General features: G+C 42.3%; 1 protein-coding gene across 1 annotated transcript in view; it reads right to left on the reverse strand.

The window, feature by feature from the left end:
* The window catches only part of LOC130090810 (WD repeat-containing protein 7), a gene marked incomplete at its 5' end in the record, with an annotated part of 108,084 nt that overhangs the window by 44,611 nt on the left and 38,473 nt on the right, over window positions 1-25,000 (reverse strand).

Consider the following 25,000-nt stretch of genomic DNA (forward strand, 5'->3'; position numbering starts at 1 on the left):
CACACATACACTCACTCACTCGCTCACACACATACACTCACTCACACACATACACTCACTCGCTCGCTCGCTCGCTCACTCACTCGCTCACACACATACACTCGCTCGCTCGCTCGCTCACTCACTCACTCACTCACTCACTCACTCACTCACTCACTCACTCACTCACTCACTCACTCGCTCACTCACTCGCTCACTCACTCGCTCACACATATACACTCCCTCGCTCGCTCACTCACTCGCTCGCTCACTCACTCGCTCACACACATACACTCACTCACTCACTCACTCACTCACTTGCTTGCTCACACACATACACACATACACTCACTCGCTCACTCACTCGCTCGCTCACTCACTCGCTCACACACATACACTCACTCACTCGCTCACACACATACACACATACACTCACTCACTCACTCGCTCGCTCACTCACTTGCTTGCTCACACACATACACTCACTCACTCACTCACTCACTCACTCACACACACACACTCTCACGACTGTAAATGTTACATCTGTTGGCATGTTCACTGCCAGTGCTTTTCTTACTCTCTCACTCTCTTCTCTCTCTCTGTGTGTGTGTGTGTGTGTGTGAGAGAGAGAGAGAGAGAGAGACAGTTCAATAGCGCGACAGACGGCCGGTGTGTGTCCGCTGAGACTGGGGCTCGAGTGTCCATGATAAAAGAGTCCACAAAGCGATTGTGACCGCGTCTCTCTTCAATACACACCCCTCCTGCTCGCCCGCTTTCACACACGCCTTTATCAATAGGCCCCAGCGCTGAATAGCACAAACACTCTCTATTTGGCTTCCAGTCAATTAAGCTCTAAGCTGTCGGTAAACAGGACTTTTAACTTCCTTCCAAAGGCCTGGAAAAATTGGAGTCACGCGATTGCAGCAAAGAAGAGGCGAGGAGAAAGAAGAAAAATGAAGGGTCGTTGTTTGCACACACACACACACACACACACACACACACACACACACACACACACACACACACACACACACACACACGCACGCACGCACACACACACACACACACACACACACACACACAATTAGTGCAACTGATCAACAAATAACACTAATAATTTCAATCCAACACATCTTGATGATCACTTTTGGTCAATTCAATGCATCCATGCTAAATAAAAGTACTAATTTCTTAAAAAAAATAAAAAATTTTTTTAATTATAAGTCTAAATTTTTTAAATTAACAGCCTCCAGCGCCTTTTGCTTCAACCAAAACTTGACCAACAAGTTCAGACGCCAAACCTTGCTAATTACTAAGAATAATGAGCAGTTGCATGTCTATCCTTGTATTGGTCGATACGAACTGGTCGAGGTTGATATGGGATTTAGAAAGTATAATTAAAAATAAGTAATGCAATACTTTTTAGAGATTAATTCGTAATTTAATTACTCTGTTGAAGGTATAATTACTAGCTAGTAATTAATTACTTTTTTAGAGTAACTTACCCAACACTGGTAACATTCTACTTACTAATATGTAACTTTCTACTAACTAATATGTAACTTTCTACTAACTAATATGTAACATTATACTATGTAACTTTCTACTAACTAATATGTAACATTCTATTATGTAACTTTCTACTAACTAATATGTAACTTTCTACTAACTAATATGCAACTTTCTACTAACTAATATGTAACTTTCTACTAACTAATATGCAACTTTCTACTAACTAATATGTAACTTTCTACTAACTAATATGTAACTTTCTACTAACTAATATGTAATATGTAACTTTCTACTAACTAATATGTAACTTTCTAGTAACAACTATGTAACTTTCTAGTAACTAATATGTAACTTTCTAATAACTAATATGTAATATGTAACTTTCTACTAACTAATATGTAACTTTCTAGTAACAACTATGTAACTTTCTACTAACTAATATGCAACTTTCTACTAACTAATATGTAACTTTCTACTAACTAATATGTAACTTTCTACTAACTAATATGTAATATGTAACTTTCTACTAACTAATATGTAACTTTCTAGTAACAACTATGTAACTTTCTAATAACTAATATGTAACTTTCTAATAACTAATATGTAACTTTCTAATAACTAATATGTAACATTCTATTATGTAAAATTCTACTAACTAATATGTAACTTTCTACTAAATAATATGTAACATTCTAGTAACAACTATATAACTTTCTACTAACTAATATGTAACATTCTATTATGTAAAATTATACTAACTAATATGTAACATTATACTATGTAAATTTCTACTAACTAATATGTAACATTCTACTACGTAACTTTCTACTAATATGTAACCTTCTTTTATGTAACTTTCTACTAACTAATATGTAACATTCTACTAAATATGTAACATTCTAGTAACAACTATGTAACTTTCTACTAACTACTATGTAACATTCTACTACATAACCTTTTATGTAACATTCTACTAACTACTGTAACATTCTACTAACTACAGTGTAACATTCTACTAACTACAGTGTAACATTCTACTAACTACAGTGTAACATTCTATTAACTACTGTCACATTCTATTAACTACAGTGTAACATTCTATTAAGTACTGTAACATTCTACTAACTACGATGTAACATTCTACTACGTAACTTTCTACTATGTAACCTTCTTTTATGTAACATTCTATTAACTACTGTAACATTCTACTACGTAACTTTCTACTATGTAACCTTCTTTTATGTAACATTCTACTAACTACAGTGTAACATTCTACTAACTATGTAAAATTGTCCTATGTAACTAAGTAACTGCAATTTGTAGACTGTTAGATTAGGGTTAGTAGAACGAGTTGACATGTACTTGCAAAATTACTTATAGTCCGTAGAATGTCTGTTAGGGAGGATCAAAATAAAGTGTTACAGATATTAAGCAGACAGTCTATTAATACTCTAATGACTGCTACTGTAGTTGCAAAGTTACTTATAATACAATGTCTAAAGTAGACTATCGAAATAAAGCGTTACCAAAACAACACATCTTGATGGGTAAATCGAGTCTCATCCTACATTATTACCAACTAAATATAGTTAAACTCATAAATACGTCACATTACAGAAGTTAAATGGGCTACAAATGACATCTGATGAAGGAATAACAAAACAAACCCATTATTTCTCATAGATTAAGCACGACGTCCTGTAAAAGCTCAAACGTGGCGCTTCTGTGGCCGAACAGAAGTTTCTAGCACATCTGAACCTCAGAGATAAAACAGCATGTGTGCAGAACACACACACACGTTCAGACACCAGACGTGCTGCATGGAGACACCGACGTGAGCGTGTGTGTGCGGTGGGACAGACGTCCCCACAACTTCCAGTAAGGTAAAGCGCCAGTAGGGTTGTGGGTGAGATCAATACTGTGGTTTCCAGCATCAGAGAGACAGACAAGTCTCTGTGCAGAAATGAAGACTAAATAAACGGAGTATATGGTCAATATCACAGAGACTACTGGTCTGGTCTACTGTAGGCTTTTCTGGTCTGCAGAATCAAAATGGCATTTACAAAACAGACCATTTACACTCGGATAGAATCATGTTTAAAGCTATAATATGTAGAGTAGAGTTGGTACGTTTTTTTATTGTTATGATAGAAATCTCTTCTGCTCACCAAGGCTGCATTTATTTGATACAGTGAAAACAGTGAAATATTATTACAACTTAAAATAGCATGTAATTTATTCCTGTGATCATTACTCCAGTCTTCAGTGTCACATGAAATTTCATGTTTAATTCAGTGTGTTACTTGCTGTTTCTTTGTAATTATTTCTGAGTGAAAATTGATTCCATAGTAAATCCTTCACCATTTCCCCCCCAAAACAACATACCAGTCCTGTTTTAAAACACTAGTTAGTGTCATCACTGAGATGTGTAGCGCTCCCTGCTGGTTACACTAGTAAACATGCATGATCATCGGATCTACAAAGCGTTTAGCAGAGGTTAGTTTGATATCATGTTGTCGGGATGGGAAATGCCGTCCTTGGTGTCGTGCTTGAAGTGTCTATTTTCCTCATTTTTAAAATAGTGCATTAGAAACAGACCTTCACCTCATATCACACTGAAAGTGTGTGTGACATGTAGCACACTTGGTACTCACTATACACACACAGAAGCGGATTCCATTAAAACCGAAACGTAAGTGGCCGTTTAAGAGAGTGAATCTCATCCAATTTAACATTCACAAAAGACGGTAGAGCGACTCAAAGGAAACAGCCTTGAAGACAGAAAAGCAAGATGATCGCCTCCTAAGCCATGATGGCTCTTTGAGGATGTTACTGCAATTAAGTGATTCAGAGAGAGAGAGAGAGAAAGAAGGTATGACCCTTTTAAGGGCGAGAAGCTTTTATTTCCTGTCTGTGAGATCAGGTGTTTTCTTGGTCCCTTTAAAGGCACAGTTCACCCAAAAAACTAAATCCCAAACATGAATGAATGGCTTGCTTTCTTCTACAGAGTGATGAATGAATGAGGCATTTATATAGCGCTTTCATATGTACTACTGTACACGTTCATGCTGCTACTGTATGACTGTATGAATGTAGTCATAAACTAGTTTTATAGAGTTTTCTGTAGTTAAAGTGCACTTTCATTGTATGTAAAGAGCAGCCTGAACATTCTGCTGAACATCTCATTTTGTGTTCTACGTAAGAAAGAGTAAATAATGACCAAGTGTTCATTTTCAGGTGAACTATCGCTTTAGGAATGAACAGGAATGTTGCATCAGGCCACTTTGAGCACGACGAGTGCTGATGTCATCAGTAAACTGGAGAGCAAACGCAACAGAAGCATTAAACGAAACGAACACACACAAACACACACACTCGCAGTCCTTCAATCAATTTTGGAATCTAATTTTAACCTGCTCTCTTTTGCCTTTTTTGCTGCATGGAAGGAGAAAACAAAACAAAAAGAGAAAAGGAAAGAAGTGATTAATAAACAACTCACTTGATAAATGAATAAATGACTATGAAATATTAATGAAATTAATGGGAAAAAAAATATATATATATGGGACAAAACAATAGGAAAACAATTATGAAATATGTGGAGAAAAAAATATGCAAAAAAAAAAAATAGAAATATATATGGGAAAATCTGAAATGCATGAGATATATGGGGAAGTACGGTATATGAAAAAAATGAAATGGACGGAAATATGCAAAATTGCATATTATGAACAAAAACATGAAATGTACCAGGAAAAATATGAACACGAGCATGAATTATATAGGTAAAATATGCAACAACAAAAAAGAGAAAATATATGGGCGAAAATTTAAGGAAGGAATTAATTATATCTTTATTCTAAAATGCAAGAAAAAGAGAGATTTGGCTATAGTATGACTATTCATCTAGATAAGAGAGAGAGAATGTGTGTGTGTGTGTGTGTGTGTGTGTGTGTGTGTGAGCAGGTGCAGGCTCTGTGTGTGTAGTCGACACTAGCTGGTGTTCAACTTTGTCAAATCAGTCAAGAAAGTGTCTATTAACCTCAGTGTGTGTGTGTGTGTGTGTGGTTGTACCCGAGCAGGACCATCTGTCACCCCCTCCTGCCCCTTTTACCCCCTGATGGGAGCTGGCGTGCTGCTCTCTGGGCTGTTTCAGGGGGGTTTAACCCCACAACATCCTGACAGAAAAAGAAACGGCCCCACTAGACGCCCCCCCACCTCTGAACTCTATTTACTGAAGCACTAGAGCTGTTGATCAAACCTCTAGTGTTAAACCTGAGCATTAAACTCTAGTGTTAAAGGTGAGAGTGTGTGTCATCCTGAAACCACCGACAACACCCTAGCAACTGCACAGCAACAGCCTAAACACTCAGAATACCCTAGCAACTGCTCAGCAACAGCCTAAACACTCACAACACCCTAGCAACTGCACAGCAACAGCCTAAACACTCAGAATACCCTAGCAACTGCACAGCAACAGCCTACACACTCAGAATACCCTAGCAACTGCACAGCAATAGCCTAAACTCTCAGAATACCCTAGCAACTGCACAGCAACAGCCTAAACACTCACAACACCCTAGCAACTGCACAGCAACAGCCTAAACTCTAAGAACACTAGCAACTGCACAGCAACAGCCTAAACACTCACAACACCCTAGCAACTGTACAGCAACAGCCTACACACTCAGAACACCCTAGCAACTGCACAGCAACAGCCTAAACACTCAGAATACCCTAGCAACTGCACAGCAACAGCCTAAACACTCACAACACCCTAGCAACTGCACAGCAACAGCCTAAACACTCAGAATACCCTAGCAACTGCACAGCAACAGCCTACACACTCAGAATACCCTAGCAACTGCACAGCAATAGCCTAAACTCTCAGAATACCCTAGCAACTGCACAGCAACAGCCTAAACACTCACAACACCCTAGCAACTGCACAGCAACAGCCTAAACTCTAAGAACACTAGCAACTGCACAGCAACAGCCTAACCACTCACAACACCCTAGCAACTGCACAGCAACAGCCTACACACTCAGAATACCCTAGCGACTGCACAGCAATAGCCTAAACTCTCAGAATACCCTAGCAACTGCACAGCAACAGCCTAAACACTCACAACACCCTAGCAACTGCACAGCAACAGCCTAAACTCTAAGAACACTAGCAACTGCACAGCAACAGCCTAAACACTCACAACACCCTAGCAACTGTACAGCAACAGCCTAAACACTCAGAATACCCTAGCAACTTCACAGCAACAGCCTAAACTCTCAGAATACCCTAGCAACTGCACAGCAATAGCCTAAACTCTCAGAACACTCTAGCAACTGCACAGCAACAGCCTAAACACTCACAACACCCTAGCAACTGCACAGCAACAGCCTAAACACTCAGAATACCCTAGCAACTGCACAGCAATAGCCTAAACTCTAAGAACACTAGCAACTGCACAGCAACAGCCTAGACACTCACAACACCCTAGCAACTGTACAGCAACAGCCTAAACACTCAGAATACCCTAGCAACTGCACAGCAACAGCCTAAACTCTCAGAATACCCTAGCAACTGCACAGCAATAGCCTAAACTCTCAGAACACTCTAGCAACTGCACAGCAACAGCCTAAACACTCACAACACCCTAGCAACTGCACAGCAATAACCTAAACTCTCAGAACACTCTAGCAACTGCACAGCAACAGCCTAAACTCTAAGAACACTAGCAACTGCACAGCAACAGCCTAAACTCTCAGAATACCCTAGCAACTGCACAGCAACAGCCTAAACACTCAGAATACCCTAGCAACTGCACAGCAACAGCCTAAACTCTCAGAATACCCTAGCAACTGCACAGCAATAGCCTAAACTCTCAGAACACTCTAGCAACTGCACAGCAACAGCCTAAACACTCACAACACCCTAGCAACTGCACAGCAATAACCTAAACTCTCAGAACACTCTAGCAACTGCACAGCAACAGCCTAAACTCTCAGAACAGTAGCAACTGCACAGCAACAGCCTAAACACTCACAACACCCTAGCAACTGCACAGCAACAGCCTAAACTCTAAGAACACTAGCAACTGCACAGCAACAGCCTAAACTCTAAGAACACTAGCAACTGCACAGCAACAGCCTAAACACTCACAACACCCTAGCAACTGCACAGCAACAGCCTAAACTCTAAGAACACTAGCAACTGCACAGCAACAGCCTAAACACTCACAACACCCTAGCAACTGCACAGCAATAGCCTAAACTCTCAGAACACCCTAGCAACTGCACAGCAACAGCCTAAACTCTCAGAACACTCTAGCAACTGCACAGCAACAGCCTAAACACTCACAACACCCTAGCAACTGCACAGCAATAGCCTAAACTCTCAGAACACTCTAGCAACTGCACAGCAACAGCCTAAACTCTAAGAACACTAGCAACTGCACAGCAACAGCCTAAACACTCACAACACCCTAGCAACCGCACAGCAACAGCCTAAACACTCAGAATACCCTAGCAACTGCACAGCAACAGCCTAAACTCTAAGAACACTAGCAACTGCACAGCAACAGCCTAAACACTCACAACACCCTAGCAACTGCACAGCAACAGCCTAAACTCTAAGAACACTAGCAACTGCACAGCAACAGCCTAAACACCCACAACACCCTAGCAACTGTACAGCAACAGCCTAAACTCTAAGAACACCCTAGCAACTGCACAGCAATAGCCTAAACTCTCAGAACACTCTAGCAACTGCACAGCAACAGCCTAAACTCTCAGAACACCCTAGCAACTGCACAGCAACAGCCTAAACACTCACAACACCCTAGCAACTGCACAGCAACAGCCTAAACACTCAGAATACCCTAGCAACTGCACAGCAACAGCCTAAACTCTAAGAACACTAGCAACTGCACAGCAACAGCCTAAACACTCACAACACCCTAGCAACTGCACAGCAACAGCCTAAACTCTAAGAACACTAGCAACTGCACAGCAACAGCCTAAACACCCACAACACCCTAGCAACTGTACAGCAACAGCCTAAACTCTAAGAACACCCTAGCAACTGCACAGCAATAGCCTAAACTCTCAGAACACTCTAGCAACTGCACAGCAATAACCTAAACTCTCAGAACACTCTAGCAACTGCACAGCAACAGCCTAAACTCTAAGAACACTAGCAACTGCACAGCAACAGCCTAAACTCTCAGAATACCCTAGCAACTGCACAGCAACAGCCTAAACACTCAGAATACCCTAGCAACTGCACAGCAACAGCCTAAACTCTCAGAATACCCTAGCAACTGCACAGCAATAGCCTAAAATCTCAGAACACTCTAGCAACTGCACAGCAACAGCCTAAACACTCACAACACCCTAGCAACTGCACAGCAATAACCTAAACTCTCAGAACACTCTAGCAACTGCACAGCAACAGCCTAAACTCTCAGAACACCCTAGCAACTGCACAGCAACAGCCTAAACACTCACAACACCCTAGCAACTGCACAGCAACAGCCTAAACACTCAGAATACCCTAGCAACTGCACAGCAACAGCCTAAACTCTAAGAACACTAGCAACTGCACAGCAACAGCCTAAACACTCACAACACCCTAGCAACTGCACAGCAACAGCCTAAACTCTAAGAACACTAGCAACTGCACAGCAACAGCCTAAACACTCACAACACCCTAGCAACTGCACAGCAACAGCCTAAACTCTAAGAACACTAGCAACTGCACAGCAACAGCCTAAACACTCACAACACCCTAGCAACTGCACAGCAATAGCCTAAACTCTCAGAACACCCTAGCAACTGCACAGCAACAGCCTAAACTCTCAGAACACTCTAGCAACTGCACAGCAACAGCCTAAACACTCACAACACCCTAGCAACTGCACAGCAATAGCCTAAACTCTCAGAACACTCTAGCAACTGCACAGCAACAGCCTAAACACTCAGAATACCCTAGCAACTGCACAGCAACAGCCTAAACTCTAAGAACACTAGCAACTGCACAGCAACAGCCTAAACACTCACAACACCCTAGCAACTGCACAGCAACAGCCTAAACACTCAGAATACCCTAGCAACTGCACAGCAACAGCCTAAACTCTAAGAACACTAGCAACTGCACAGCAACAGCCTAAACACTCACAACACCCTAGCAACTGCACAGCAACAGCCTAAACTCTAAGAACACTAGCAACTGCACAGCAACAGCCTAAACACCCACAACACCCTAGCAACTGTACAGCAACAGCCTAAACTCTAAGAACACCCTAGCAACTGCACAGCAATAGCCTAAACTCTAAGAACACTCTAGCAACTGCACAGCAACAGCCTAAACACTCACAACACCCTAGCAACTGCACAGCAACAGCCTAAACACTCAGAATACCCTAGCAACTGCACAGCAACAGTTTAAACTCTCAGAACAGCCTAGCAACTGCACAGCAACAGTCTAAACTCTCAGAACAACCTAGCAACTGCACAGCAACAGCCTAAACTCTAAGAACACTAGCAACTGCACAGCAACAGCCTAAACACCCACAACACCCTAGCAACTGTACAGCAACAGCCTAAACTCTAAGAACACCCTAGCAACTGCACAGCAATAGCCTAAACTCTAAGAACACTCTAGCAACTGCACAGCAACAGCCTAAACACTCACAACACCCTAGCAACTGCACAGCAACAGCCTAAACACTCAGAATACCCTAGCAACTGCACAGCAACAGTTTAAACTCTCAGAACAGCCTAGCAACTGCACAGCAACAGTCTAAACTCTCAGAACAACCTAGCAACTGCACAGCAACAGCCTAAACACTCACAACACCCTAGCAACTGCACAGCAACAGCCTAAACACTCAGAATACCCTAGCAACTGCACAGCAACAGCCTAAACTCTCAGAACACCCTAGCAACTGCACAGCAACAGCCTAAACACTCAGAACACCCTAGCAACTGCACATCAACAGTATAATCTCTCATAACACCCTAGCAACTGAACAGCGACAGTATAAACTCTCAGAACACCCTAGCAACTGCACAGCAACAGCCTAAACACTCAGAACACCCTAGCAACTGCACATCAACAGTATAATCTCTCATAACACCCTAGCAACTGCACAGCAACAGCCTACACACTCACAACACCCTAGCAACTGCACAGCAACAGCCTAAACACTCAGAATACCCTAGCAACTGCACAGCAAGTCTAAACTCTCAGAACAGCCTAGCAACTGCACAGCAACAGCCTAAACACTCAGAACACCCTAGCAACTGCACATCAACAGTATAATCTCTCATAACACCCTAGCAACTGAACAGCGACAGTATAAACTCTCAGAACACCCTAGCAACTGCACAGCAACAGTCTAAACTCTCAGAACAGCCTAGCAACTGCACAGCAACAGCCTAAACACTCAGAACACCCTAGCAACTGCACATCAACAGCATAAACTCTCATAACACCCTAGCAACTGAACAGCGACAGTATAAACTCTCAGAACACCCTAGCAACTGCACAGCAACAGTCTAAACTCTCAGAACAGCCTAGCAACTGCACAGCAACAGCTTAAACACTCACAACACCCTAGCAACTGCATAGCAACAGTCTAAACTCTCAGAGCACCCTAGCAACTGCACATCAACAGCCTAAAACACTCAGAACACCCTAGCAACTGCACAGCAACAGCCTAAACTCTAAGAACACCCTAGCAACTGCATAGCAATAGCCTTAACTCTAAGAACACTCTAGCAACTGCACAGCAACAGCCTAAACACTCACAACACCCTAGCAACTGCACAGCAACAGCCTAAACACTCAGAATACCCTAGCAACTGCACAGCAACAGTTTAAACTCTCAGAACAGCCTAGCAACTGCACAGCAACAGTCTAAACTCTCAGAACAACCTAGCAACTGCACAGCAATAGCCTAAACTCTAAGAACACTCTAGCAACTGCACAGCAACAGCCTAAACACTCACAACACCCTAGCAACTGCACAGCAACAGCCTAAACACTCACAACACCCTAGCAACTGCACAGCAACAGCCTAAACACTCAGAATACCCTAGCAACTGCACAGCAACAGCCTACACACTCAGAATACCCTAGCAACTGCACAGCAATAGCCTAAACTCTCAGAATACCCTAGCAACTGCACAGCAACAGCCTAAACACTCACAACACCCTAGCAACTGCAGAGCAACAGCCTAAACTCTCAGAACACCCTAGCAACTGCACAGCAACAGCCTAAACACTCATAACACCCTAGCAACTGCACAGCAATAGCCTAAACTCTCAGAACACTCTAGCAACTGCACAGCAACTGTCTAAACTCTCAGAACAGCCTAGCAACTGCACAGCAACAGCCTAAACTCTCAGAACAGCCTAGCAACTGCACAGCAACAGCCTAAACACTCATAACACCCTAGCAACTGCACAGCAACAGCCTAAACTCTCAGAACACCCTAGCAACTGCACAGCAACTGTCTAAACTCTCAGAACAGCCTAGCAACTGCACAACAACAGCCTAAACACTCATAACACCCTAGCAACTGCACAGCAACAGCCTAAACACTCACAACACCCTAGCAACTGCACAGCAACAGCCTAAACACTCAGAATACCCTAGCAACTGCACAGCAACAGCCTAAACTCTCAGAACACCCTAGCAACTGCACAGCAACAGCCTAAACACTCAAAACACCCTAGCAACTGCACATCAACAGTATAATCTCTCATAACACCCTAGCAACTGAACAGCGACAGTATAAACTCTCAGAACACCCTAGCAACTGCACAGCAACAGCCTAAACACTCAGAACACCCTAGCAACTGGACATCAACAGTATAATCTCTCATAACACCCTAGCAACTGCACAGCAACAGCCTACACACTCACAACACCCTAGCAACTGCACAGCAACAGCCTAAACACTCAGAATACCCTAGCAACTGCACAGCAAGTCTAAACTCTCAGAACAGCCTAGCAACTGCACAGCAACAGCCTAAACACTCAGAACACCCTAGCAACTGCACATCAACAGTATAATCTCTCATAACACCCTAGCAACTGAACAGCGACAGTATAAACTCTCAGAACACCCTAGCAACTGCACAGCAACAGTCTAAACTCTCAGAACAGCCTAGCAACTGCACAGCAACAGCCTAAACACTCAGAACACCCTAGCAACTGCACATCAACAGCATAAACTCTCATAACACCCTAGCAACTGAACAGCGACAGTATAAACTCTCAGAACACCCTAGCAACTGCACAGCAACAGTCTAAACTCTCAGAACAGCCTAGCAACTGCACAGCAACAGCTTAAACACTCACAACACCCTAGCAACTGCATAGCAACAGTCTAAACTCTCAGAGCACCCTAGCAACTGCACATCAACAGCCTAAAACACTCAGAACACCCTAGCAACTGCACAGCAACAGCTTAAACACTCAGAACACCCTAGCAACTGCACAGCAACAACCTAAACACTCAGAACACCATATCAACTACAACACAACATTCTAAAAAATACACAATCAAAATAACACAGCAACACACTTAAAAACAGCACACCTTTGCAACAGTAGAGCAACCTTATGAATGCTATAGCAACAACCTAGAATATCCTAGCAACTGCATAGCAACAAATGGCGATCCCACTCAAAACTTTTACATGGTCAAACACCACTCAGAATTCCTCACACACACAAAAACCTCTTCTCTCAGATTCCTGTAAGCTCTCAACATCTTTGCAGTGTTCAGGTCACAGGTTTTGCTCTGGACATCAAAGCTGAATTTTTAACATCTGTCTGTCTCTGGCTGAATTTCCCCAGTGTGGCTCCACTGTGCTGAATTATTAATTTCCTAGTGTTTAATGATCTTGGAGTCTGTTCTCTGTCTTATGAACAACACTACCCTGTTACTGTGCCATTATGACATCATCATCATCATCTGAAATAAATCCAGATCAACATTTGAACGACCCATGACCGCTAAACACACGGATGTCCTCATGCATGAGGTCATTCTTAAAGAAACAGAGCACTAAATCTGCCCATTCGTGCTTTGGCATAGTCAGACGTTTCTCTGAATCCTCTTCAAACCGTTACTCTGAAAGACTACATGGACCAAAGTAAGTTTACCATCATGTTCAGTATGACTGAAAAATAATTATTGCCTCATCCTACCATGGAAATCTTGGATTCCATGGTATGACTCCATTAAAGAGCAGGAAGAAAAGAAAGTTACTATGAGAGAATAGAAACAGTGCTACATAGATGTTAAGACCCTCGAGTCTGGAAAAAGTGGCGTGTTCAAACAGACAAACAGAAGGTGTTTGGTTCAGGTCAGAGAGCTGTGGGAATCACTGCTTATTTTTCATTTATTTGGGCTTTTATTGGGTCACTGTTCATTTTACGAGGATCCAGAACAGCCGGAGGGCAAACGCTCACGCTCTCTCTCACACAAACACACACACACAGTCAATGGAAAATCTACTGATGAACAATCACTTGTGAAGAGACAAATAAAAGCACACAAGCTAAATCTATCATGAGAAGGAAGGTGGTTTTGCTCTACGGGGTTAAAAAAAACAATCTACACCGTGTGCGAAGGTCAAAGGTCATGACACCACATGAGCATCAACAGGGAAGGGAAGACATCACACAGGTAAAGCTAAACTTCTACATTCAGAAGATGAGCTATGAAAAGAGACATGAAGAGAAGAGATGTCGAGACAAGAGGAGAAATGAAGAGATGAAGTTATGAGTAGCTGTGTTTACACGAACTCTAATTATCCGATTGTAATAGACCCCTTTTCAGTTGGTTTCAAATGTGTTTAGGACGAACAGAAATATTCTCCAGGACGCTTACAGGGCGAAAGACATTTTTGTATGTGTGTGCATTTATTACTAGCCTATAGACCAATTTTCAGTTGGTAAACATGGTGACGTTTCTGTGGGCGGAGCTTAGGTGGAGGCAGAACGATCCCTCTGGCCGCTTCTCTAACGCTAGTTTGCAAGTTTTGTTAGCTTGTTTTTTACAATGACTGGAGAAAATCTGATTTTATCTTAATGTGTAAGGTCACTCAGTGTCCAGGACCATGATTGTTATTTGCAGAAGCTAATTGTAACGGACGGAACCAGATTGGCCGACCCGTACTGTACACGCTCAGTCAATGATGGACGATCTGACAGGATTAACGCTAACGCTACCTCCGGTTGAGTGGCCTGACTTCTACACCTAACGTTACCCGATAGAGAAACCGAGCGTAAAGAGAAACGGAGGGCATGTAAATCTTTAGATGCCTATAACTATGTGCTGAATGCTCATGTAAAGACTTGTGTGTGTGATCCGCAGTTCTGCCGCGCCAGCGCCGAGAAGACGACCATGTAAAGAGTGACATCACGGTGCGATGTTAATGATGTGAGTATTTTCTAGAAATAAAAATTCCAGATACAGCATATTCATTTTTCATCGATTCTTGCACCCAACAACACAACAAGATGACATTTAATAATAATAATAATAATTTAAGCTCCTTATTATGTAGCCGAATCTGTGCTGGTTTATATTGGCCGGATTTTCCAGTTTTCCCTTTGGTTTGCCTCCAGCTAGCGCCGCGACGTAACTGTGACGTCGGCTTAAACCTTTTCTAATCCGTCCGATAGGACATGTATACAGGAAAGTTCTGTGCATGTGCAATGATGTAGAAATGGCGGAAGAGAAGAGAAGAGGAAAAGGGGGAAAAAATGGAAGGGAAGAGGAAAAGGGAAGAGAAAAATGGAAGGGAAGAAATAAGACAAGATGATATGAGATGTGAAGAGATGAGATGATCCAAGAAGAGATGAAAGTAAAGAAGGGAAGAAATGAGATGAGATAAAAGGAGTGATGGTGAGAAGAGAGAATAAAAGTGAAGAGAAGCGATAAGGTTAGTCAACAAGAGACAAAATGAGCCGTGAAGAGACAAAAGAAGAATAGAAACGAGGCGAAACGGACGAGAAGAGCATGACAGGTGTCATCACCTTTGACCTCTGACCTCTGAGAGGCTGAAGCGCTCTTCTCATCTCCTTCCTGTCGTTCTGTGTGTGTGTGTGTGTGTGTGTGTGTGCGCGGAGACGAACCGCTGTCACGTTTGTAAAATGATCATGTATTTGTAAAGAGGTTACGCATCGATAACAAGATTGTGAGTTTGCAGACTGATGATGCGTTTGAGAGCTGAATTCTGAGTTTTCCATCTCTGTCATGATGCGGTGGACGAATCATCAGTCCTGGGAAATATTAGACGTACACACACACGCACACACACACGCACACGCACACAGCATGTATTTTAAGAAAAAACGAATGAAAAAAACACGCACACACGGATGCTCTGCTCCTATTGGACTAGAAGAAGCTCCGCCCACTTCCTGTAAGTGTGATCATGACATCTGAGGTGGGGGTGGGTTCACTCTGACCTTTGACCTCTCCAGCTCCTAACATGGCACTGACCGCATCTCTCACATACTCGAGTTTCTCTTTTAAATATGTAAATGGCACATCATAAATAGTGATTAAATTCTGGGAATTATGACAGATTGAACCATAGATCCACATGACCGCGATATTACGAATACTCCTGCTATAACGACAGAGCTGGTCGTTTTCAAACTCTTTATGTACGTATTAGTGTGATATTTTTATTAGTGGTTATATATAGTTGATTAAATAAAATAATTTAAAAATATTCAAATTCATAAAACCAATATAAATGAATGTTTTTCATGGTTTACACTTTTTTCTATTATCGATGACTTTTCTAGTTTATGTGATTACAGGGTTTAAAAAAATGATTTCTATAATAAAATAAAATAAAATATTAAATAAAAATGTTTTGGAGCTTGAAAAAAATGTATATACACTATTGTTTACATATATATATATATATATATATATATATAAAAATCATATTTTTTCTTTTTCTTTCTGTATTCATTTTTCATTAATTCTATTAAATCTGTTTTAAATGAATGTTGATCATAAGTTACTTCATTGCTTATTTCCATGATCACGCCCATCAAAAACACTTTTACCATTGTGCTGCTAATTAACATATTAGGTTTTAAAAACTTTTCTTTTGTGTTTTTTTGTGTGTTTATATAGTATATATATATTAACACACACACACACACACACCCACACACACACACAAACTGTTTGAATAGAATTATTAGGCACATTAACAAGTTACATTTCCTGTGTGTTTGATGGACAACAGGAAGTTGATGTTTGATGGACAGATGTTTGATGGCTGTGTAGTTCCACAAACTGCACTTCCTGTTGTCATTCATTCTCTGAGCCTGATTGGTCAGATGATCACAGAAACGAGAGGAACAGGAGCAGATCTGATATCAGCAGAACTGAAGGAGGCATGAACGTGAATCTGAGATCAGCCATAACACGCGACGCATCTCACACACACGCCGCATCTCACGCACACACACGCCGCATCTCACACACATCAGCGGTCCCCAAGACAGATGCGTATAAAGCCCGTTCTCATGTTCTGCTGCTGTTGTGTAGCTGGTTAAGGAGGATAAACAGGAGACACTTGCACTGATTATCTCTCCATCGATCCTCCACTCGTCTGACGGTCTCTCCATCCAAACATCCTTCCATCGCACGTCTAAACCGACGGCAGTAACCCATCTTAGGGCCGTTATATGACTGACTTCCCAGTGATGTAAATGAGTAGGCTAAATTTAGTTTCATTTCCACTGAATCATAAACATCTACTGGTCTACACACACACACATACACACACAGAGACATACTCACTAACAGACACACACACACACACACACAAACACACACTAACAGACACACACAGTAACAGACACACACACTAACAGACACACTCACTAACAGACACACTCACTAACAGACACACTCACTAACAGACACACTCACTAACAGACACACTCACTAACAGACACACACAGTAACAGACACACACACTAACAGACACACTCACTAACAGACACACATTAACAGACACACATTAACAGACACTCACTAACAGACACACTCACTAACAGACACACATTAACAGACACACTCACTAACAGACACACTCACTAACAGACACACTCACTAACAGACACACTCACTAACAGACACACTCACTAACAGACACACTCACTAACAGACGCACTCACTAACAGACACACACACTAACAGACACACACACTAACAGACACACTCACTAACAGACACACTCACTAACAGACGCACTCACTAACAGACACACACACTAACAGACACACTCACTAACAGACGCACTCACTAACAGACACACACACTAACAGACACACTCACTAACAGACACACTCACTAACAGACGCACTCACTAACAGACGCACTCACTAACAGACACACACACTAACAGACACACACTAACAGACACACTCACTAACAGACGCACTCACTAACAGACACACATTAACAGACACACTCACTAACAGACACACACACAAACAGACACACTCACTAACAGACACACACTAACAGACACACTCACTAACAGACACACACTAACAGACACACATTAACAGACACACTCACTAACAGACACACATTAACAGACACACTCACTAACAGACACTCACTAACAGACACACACACTAACAGACACACTCACTAACAGACACACACACTAACAGACACACTCACTAACAGACACACTCACTAACAGACGCACACACTAACAGACGCACTCACTAACAGACACACACACTAACAGACACACTCACTAACAGACACACACACAAACACACACTAACAGACACACTCACTAACAGACACACTCACTAACAGACGCACTCACTAACAGACACACACACTAACAGACACACTCACTAACAGACACACTCACTAACAGACACACACACTAACAGACACACACACTAACAGACACACACACTAACAGACACACTCACTAACAGACACACACACTAACAGACACACACAGTAACAGACACACACACTAACAGACACACTCACTAACAGACACACATTAACAGACACACTCACTAACAGACGCACTCACTAACAGACACACTCACTAACAGACACACACACTAACAGACGCACTCACTAACAGACGCACTCACTAACAGACACACTCACTAACAGACACACTCACTAACAGACACACTCACTAACAGACACACTCACTAACAGACACACACATTAACAGACGCACTCACTAACAGACGCACTCACTAACAGACACACTCACTAACAGACACACTCACTAACAGACACACTCACTAACAGACACACTCACTAACAGACACACTCACTAACAGACACACACACAAACACACTAACAGACACACTCACTAACAGACACACACACTAACAGACACACTCACTAACAGACACACTCACTAACAGACACACACACTAACAGACACACTCACTAACAGACACACACACTAACAGACACACACACTAACAGACACACTCACTAACAGACACACTCACTAACAGACACACACACTAACAGACACACTCACTAACAGACACACTCACTAACAGACACACTCACTAACAGACACACACACTAACAGACACACTCACTAACAGACACACTCACTAACAGACACACTCACTAACAGACACACTCACTAACAGACACACTCACTAACAGACACACACACTAACAGACACACTCACTAACAGACACACACACTAACAGACACACACACTAACAGACACACACACTAACAGACACACTCACTAACAGACACACTCACTAACAGACACACACACTAACAGACACACTCACTAACAGACACACTCACTAACAGACACACTCACTAACAGACACACTCACTAACAGACACACTCACTAACAGACACACACACTAACAGACACACTCACTAACAGACACACTCACTAACAGACGCACTCACTAACAGACGCACACACTAACAGACACACTCACTAACAGACGCACACACTAACAGACACACTCACTAACAGACACACTCACTAACAGACACACACACTAACAGACACACACACTAACAGACACACACACTAACAGACACACACACTAACAGACACACTCACTAACAGACACACTCACTAACAGACACACACACTAACAGACACACACACTAACAGACACACTCACTAACAGACACACACACTAACAGACACACACACTAACAGACACACACACTAACAGACACACTCACTAACAGACGCACTCACTAACAGACACACACACTAACAGACACACTCACTAACAGACACACACACAAACACACACTAACAGACACACTCACTAACAGACACACACACTAACAGACACACTCACTAACAGACACACTCACTAACAGACACACTCACTAACAGACACACTCACTAACAGACACACTCACTAACAGACACACTCACTAACAGACACACACACTAACAGACACACTCACTAACAGACACACATTAACAGACACACTCACTAACAGACGCACTCACTAACAGACACACTCACTAACAGACACACTCACTAACAGACGCACTCACTAACAGACACACACACTAACAGACACACTCACTAACAGACACACTCACTAACAGACACACACACTAACAGACACACACACTAACAGACACACACACTAACAGACACACTCACTAACAGACACACACACTAACAGACACACACAGTAACAGACACACACACTAACAGACACACTCACTAACAGACACACATTAACAGACACACTCACTAACAGACGCACTCACTAACAGACACACTCACTAACAGACACACACACTAACAGACGCACTCACTAACAGACGCACTCACTAACAGACGCACTCACTAACAGACACACTCACTAACAGACACACTCACTAACAGACACACTCACTAACAGACACACTCACTAACAGACACACACATTAACAGACGCACTCACTAACAGACGCACTCACTAACAGACACACTCACTAACAGACACACTCACTAACAGACACACTCACTAACAGACACACTCACTAACAGACACACTCACTAACAGACACACACACAAACACACTAACAGACACACTCACTAACAGACACACACACTAACAGACACACTCACTAACAGACACACTCACTAACAGACACACACACTAACAGACACACTCACTAACAGACACACACACTAACAGACACACACACTAACAGACACACTCACTAACAGACACACTCACTAACAGACACACACACTAACAGACACACTCACTAACAGACACACTCACTAACAGACACACTCACTAACAGACACACACACTAACAGACACACTCACTAACAGACACACTCACTAACAGACACACTCACTAACAGACACACTCACTAACAGACACACTCACTAACAGACACACACACTAACAGACACACTCACTAACAGACACACACACTAACAGACACACACACTAACAGACACACACACTAACAGACACACTCACTAACAGACACACTCACTAACAGACACACACACTAACAGACACACTCACTAACAGACACACTCACTAACAGACACACTCACTAACAGACACACTCACTAACAGACACACTCACTAACAGACACACACACTAACAGACACACTCACTAACAGACACACTCACTAACAGACGCACTCACTAACAGACGCACACACTAACAGACACACTCACTAACAGACACACTCACTAACAGACACACACACTAACAGACACACACACTAACAGACACACACACTAACAGACACACACACTAACAGACACACTCACTAACAGACACACTCACTAACAGACACACACACTAACAGACACACACACTAACAGACACACTCACTAACAGACACACACACTAACAGACACACACACTAACAGACACACACACTAACAGACACACTCACTAACAGACACACTCACTAACAGACACACACACTAACAGACACACTCACTAACAGACACACACACAAACACACACTAACAGACACACTCACTAACAGACACACACACTAACAGACACACTCACTAACAGACACACTCACTAACAGACACACTCACTAACAGACACACTCACTAACAGACACACTCACTAACAGACACACTCACTAACAGACACACACACTAACAGACACACTCACTAACAGACACACACACACACACACACACACACTAACAGACACACTCACTAACAGACACACACACACACACACACACACACTAACAGACACACTCACTAACAGACACACACACACACACACACACACTAACAGACACACTCACTAACAGACACACACACACACACACACACACTAACAGACACACTCACTAACAGACACACACACACACTAACAGACACACTCACTAACAGACGCACTCACTAACAGACGCACTCACTAACAGACACACACACTAACAGACACACTCACTAACAGACACACACACAAACACACACTAACAGACACACTCACTAACAGACACACACACTAACAGACACACACACTAACAGACACACTCACTAACAGACACACTCACTAACAGACACACTCACTAACAGACACACACACTAACAGACACACTCACTAACAGACGCACTCACTAACAGACACACACTAACAGACACACTCACTAACAGACACACTCACTAACAGACACACTCACTAACAGACACACACACTAACAGACACACACACTAACAGACACACTCACTAACAGACACACATTAACAGACACACTCACTAACAGACGCACTCACTAACAGACACACATTAACAGACACACTCACTAACAGACACACTCACTAACAGACACACTCACTAACAGACACACTCACTAACAGACACACTCACTAACAGACACACTCACTAACAGACGCACTCACTAACAGACGCACTCACTAACAGACACACACACTAACAGACGCACTCACTAACAGACACACTCACTAACAGACGCACTCACTAACAGACACACACACTAACAGACACACTCACTAACAGACACACATTAACAGACACACTCACTAACAGACGCACTCACTAACAGACACACATTAACAGACACACTCACTAACAGACACACATTAACAGACACACTCACTAACAGACACACACACTAACAGACACACATTAACAGACACACTCACTAACAGACACACATTAACAGACACATTCACTAACAGACACACACACTAACAGACACACATTAACAGACACACTCACTAACAGACACACATTAACAGACACACTCACTAACAGACGCACTCACTAACAGACACACACTAACAGACACACTCACTAACAGACACACTCACTAACAGACACACTCACTAACAGACACACACACTAACAGACGCACTCACTAACAGACACACTCACTAACAGACGCACTCACTAACAGACACACACACTAACAGACACACACACTAACAGACACACTCACTAACAGACACACATTAACAGACGCACTCACTAACAGACACACTCACTAACAGACGCACTCACTAACAGACACACACACTAACAGACACACTCACTAACAGACACACATTAACAGACACACTCACTAACAGACGCACTCACTAACAGACACACACTAACAGACACACTCACTAACAGACACACTCACTAACAGACACACTCACTAACAGACGCACTCACTAACAGACACACACACTAACAGACACACACACTAACAGACACACTCACTAACAGACACACACACTAACAGACACACACACTAACAGACACACTCACTAACAGACACACATTAACAGACACACATTAACAGACACACTCACTAACAGACGCACTCACTAACAGACACACATTAACAGACACACTCACTAACAGACACACTCACTAACAGACACACACACTAACAGACACACTCACTAACAGACACACTCACTAACAGACACACTCACTAACAGACACACATTAACAGACACACTCACTAACAGACACACTCACTAACAGACACACATTAACAGACACACTCACTAACAGACACACTCACTAACAGACACACATTAACAGACACACTCACTAACAGACACACTCACTAACAGACACACATTAACAGACACACTCACTAACAGACACACACACTAACAGACACACACACTAACAGACACACATTAACAGACACACTCACTAACAGACGCACTCACTAACAGACACAGACACACACACACACACACACACACTAACAGACACACACACAAACAGACACACACACAAACAGACAGACACACACACACAAACAGACAGACACACACACAAACAGACACACACTCACTCACTCACACACACACACACACACACACACACACACACACACACACACACACACACACACACACTCACTCACTCACACACACACACACACACCTAGTAACACACACACACAGACACACTCACACGCTCACTCACGCACGCACACACACACGTACGCATTCTCACACACTCTCTCACACACGTCTCTAGTCTGTAAAGCAATCAGTGTTTCTAGCTCTTCTGAGAGCAGCACACACACACTCTCTCTCTCTCTCTCTGCTGCAGTCCAGTCAATAACACAGACATGCATGACGATTTATCATTTTCTACTCTCATTTTTCACTTATTGACATTGTTTTTCCATTTATTCTGCAGAATTAAATCAGTAAGTCCAGACGAACCGTCCAAGTCGAGTCCTGCCTGTCACACACACTCTTAATAATATATATATAAATTAGTTCTACATATGGAAACACTAGACCGTCAATCAAGAATTCTACTTATTTAGTTAAAGTTTTAGTAATTTTGTGTTTTCATCATTTTTATTTTTTATTTTTTAAATACGTCTATATAGTTTTGTCATTTTTATTTCTATTTTAGTTTTAGTTAATTTAGTACATCAACATAAACTAAATGAAAATGAGAAATGTTGCTTTTTTTTGAAAAGTTTTTTTTATACTTGCTTTTATTTCAGTTGACATTTATTGTATTTCAAGTTAGGAAAGTGTGTTTTTTCTTCTGTCCTTGAACAACTCTACCGATGATGGACAGAGAGCGGATATACTCACTGCATCTGTGCTGATGTTCAGGGCTCCAGTAATGATGTTAGTGGTGTGGGGCATCATGGGGGATTATTAGGGTCTGAAACCCTGTGTGTGTGTGTATAAGTGTGAGTATGTATAAGTGTGAGTGTAAGTGTGAGTGTAAGTGTGAGTGTGTGTGAGTGTAAGTGTGAGTGTAAGTGTGAGTGTGTGTGTGTGTGTGTGTGTGTGTGTATGTGTAAGTGTGTGTGTGTGTGTGTGTGTGTAAGTGTGTGTGTGTGTGTGTAAGTGTGAGTGTAAGTGTGACTGTATGTGTGAGTGTAAGTGTGTGTGTGTAAGTGTGTGAGTAAGTGTGAGTGTGTGTGTGTGTGTGTGCGAGAGTGTGTGTGTAAGTGTGTGTGT

Source organism: Rhinichthys klamathensis, unplaced genomic scaffold (assembly GCF_029890125.1).
Source record: "Rhinichthys klamathensis goyatoka isolate OS25496 unplaced genomic scaffold, OSU_Roscu_1.1 h1tg000151l_1, whole genome shotgun sequence".
Lineage (NCBI taxonomy): Eukaryota > Metazoa > Chordata > Actinopteri > Cypriniformes > Leuciscidae > Rhinichthys > Rhinichthys klamathensis.